The sequence below is a fragment of the Tachypleus tridentatus genome, chromosome 2 (genome assembly GCF_004210375.1).
Source record: "Tachypleus tridentatus isolate NWPU-2018 chromosome 2, ASM421037v1, whole genome shotgun sequence".
Classification (NCBI taxonomy): domain Eukaryota; kingdom Metazoa; phylum Arthropoda; class Merostomata; order Xiphosura; family Limulidae; genus Tachypleus; species Tachypleus tridentatus.
Genome location: NC_134826.1, coordinates 34,900,053 through 34,903,573, shown reverse-complemented (window position 1 = coordinate 34,903,573; position 3,521 = coordinate 34,900,053).

Below are 3,521 nucleotides of genomic sequence, written 5' to 3'. Positions count from 1 at the left end.
ACCTACCCCTATGCATTCCAGAATCATATATCAATACATATGTGGTGGCTGTAATGACACTTATATTGGCAAAACTATGTGCAAATTACACCTACAAATCTGCAAACATATAGGAGTATCAAGCACAACTGGTATAAAAATATCAAATCCACTAGACATGTAGCAAAAGCACTATTGACCCCATGTAGAATACAAATTTCAAAGTCATCTACATCGTCCAATAGAGAACACCTAAATATAATCAGTGATGACGAGAAAACCCACTTGTAGAGAAAAATATATATGTAAAAACGGCTTGTTTGGGTTGAGAAAATTTTTTATGTGGAGGGGCAAACAACGTTTCAACCTTCTCCTGTCATCGTCTGGTTCACAAAGAAAGAAAGAGGTAACTGACCGATAGCTGACCACATGTTTGAAGGGGTTGTGTAACTAAGTGTAGGAATGTAGAGGGCATGCTTAGATGTTTGAATATATATATATGTTGTTGTTTTTTTTTTTTTTATTTTGATATAGGTATAAAGGCTCAACCCAAACAAGCTGTTTTTACATATACACCTAAATATTTTAGTGAGTCACATGGTGTGTTGAATGCAGCACTGTTTAAAATTAGATGTTTGTGACTCCAAAATACTCAGTCTATAGTTTCATACAAATAAGTAACTCAAATTACCAATATTCACAAGCTAGAATATAAAATAAGAACCTCATATCTTTTTATTTTTCTGAGATATGGCTTATTTACTGAATCAAACACAGTGGCTCCATTCACCTCTTTCTATTTGTGGAAGTAGTCCCTTATATACATTTACTTCGATATATGACATGTGAATAACCAATCAACAGCTAGAATATCCCCCTAGTGGTTTCCTCAGCCATTTTCATCTGAAGACTAAAGGTCAGTTTAATACTTTAGGATACAGTAACATGAGTGCATATCCATTGCATCAATACAAGTTATGTAATGTTAGTTATACACAATTAGAAGGTCAATATGATCAAAAATAATAAATATATAATATTATGAGACTCAAGCTACTTGTACTAAATATTTGTGTTTTCATATTATAATGTGTAGTCATTCTAGCACCAGAAAAAGCATAACTTATATTTTTTTTTTCCTAATGTTTTTAAGATGGTTATGAGGTTGGTCAATTTACAGACTCCACATAGTTAGGGTATAGAAAATAATATAAAATATAAAGTCTTACTAAAAACAAACATTTAAAATATATTTAGAATGTTTTAGAGATTACACAAATAATATCTGAGATTTTTAGGACAAAGGAGAATTTTTTTAATCATAACATGAAATCACTTTCACTCCGCTAGTAACGAAATAGACTCAATATTTTCAAAAACAAATCTTTAGGAAAATATTTCATTAAAAATCTAATTTTTTAAGTGCAAAAATTAATTACTTTTTATCAAATGTATGAATTTATAAATTTTTCAACCTCATAATTTACCCTGTTCAACATCACTTGCTGAAAATGGAATATGTATATTTCAAAACATTTAAAAATTAAATGCTTGTTGCTGTACATACACATATCAAATGCTCATTGTTAATGCCATCATTCTGTTATTCATTATTAAACTGCAGTTTATAACAGAAAGAAATCAACAGCCTCTTTTCCTAACTTGTTTGTCCTTTGCAAACTGTTTTGTACCATACAAAACACTAGTAGTAAGAATGAATGAGCATCAATGCTCTGAAAACATATTTAAAAATATCCATAATTCAAGATAGGATCAGTGGTCTAGTCCTCTGGGGTGACCACTACAATGTAGACATTGATGTAAATGGGTTAACAGATGAATTTTCTATAAGATACAGTGAATGCGATTAATAGACATCCTACCGATTAAATAAATGTATAAATAATGTACAATTAATATACATAGTTTTATTTTTTTTTAATTCACAACTTATCATGTTTAGTTCACTTGTGACTCCTAGAAGATTCATTGCTGGATATATTTGTTCTTGTGAAACCAAAATTGACTTGATGGGCTAGAGGAAAGACAGCTATCAACAGAATTAATTGCAAACTCAATTTTTGGACTACAACAAATGAATAAATAAATTTGATTGTTGGTGTGACATTAACAATAAAGAACGTGAAAATGATATTATTAATGAATTACACTATCTATGAAACTTTTGTTAAGGTATTTTAGTAAAATACTAATAACATACAGAATAACATATCATGATAATACTTGAACTGTTATGTAGAACAGGATACAGAGCAAAGGTAATAAAGCAAGAAATTTAATAAAACATGGGGACTCTATCACTTGTATGGAAGTTTCAAATTAAGTTTTTAAAATACAGGTACCTAGCAGTGTAAACCCATAATTTTGATAATGAAGCACATATTTCAAATTTTGGAATTACAAGAACAAACTTGTGCTTGAATAATTTTAGTTTAAAAACTTATTTTGAAAACATTTGGAAGTTGATTTACAAAATACTGCATTATATAGACATATATGTATATACATAAAATAAAACCTGTTTAAGGTAGAATCTCACGGGACTGAGTAAAATTTCCGGCTTAGACAATGAACATGCATTTCTTTAATTATATATAATTTTTCAGCGTAACATTATACTGGCTTGACTCAAGAGAAGTAAGACATTTGTGAATAAAGTTATTATACTGTTTATGCTATATTTATTAGAATAAGAACAAAAATAGACATTCAAGATGCACATAAGTACACAATATCTTCATCAAATTTATTTGAAGAAAGAGTCCAATTCAACTGTTTCATTTTTTTTAATGGACTTTCTCATGAGGTTAAAGGAGAACGTCAATTCTACAGCCCTTTCATGAGGTTCATTTTCCTCCTTCATTTTTGCATAAAATTTGATAGCCTTAATATAACTTAACACATACGATAAAGTAGGAATTTCTATTTCCTCACTATCTTTTCCATTTTGTTCATCTTCTGAATCTTTCACACTGTTACCATCTTGAGATTCTAATATATATTTTAAATCAGTAACATCTGTTTCTGTTAAAATATTCTTGTTAATGTTCACAAAACTTTCCACATTCACAGAATCATCTGCATCAACCTTCTCAATCAGAGTTTGGATTTCACTAGAATTGTCAAAACAAACAACTTCTCCACCATTATCAAGAATAAATCCACAGTTTCAAAAGCACTTTATTATGCATTCTTCTTTTATGCATTTGACTGAATGATTTAAAAATGCAATTGCATCTAACATGTCAATTTTCATGGTCATTTGAAATGTTCTCTTACAGTCATCCATGTTTACAATAATATGCTGAAGCATCAATTTTCTGCATTTCAATTTTATACACTGTATAATTCCATTATCTAGTAGAACTGATGTTGTACATGGAGGAAGAAAGACTAAATGAACATTTGAAAGATGAACTTTTGGGTGACAAGTTGCATTATCTAGGAAAAGTAGAATATTCCTATTTTCTTTTTCCATTCTTTTGTTTAACTTGTTCAAAAATTTCTTGAATATAGCACTT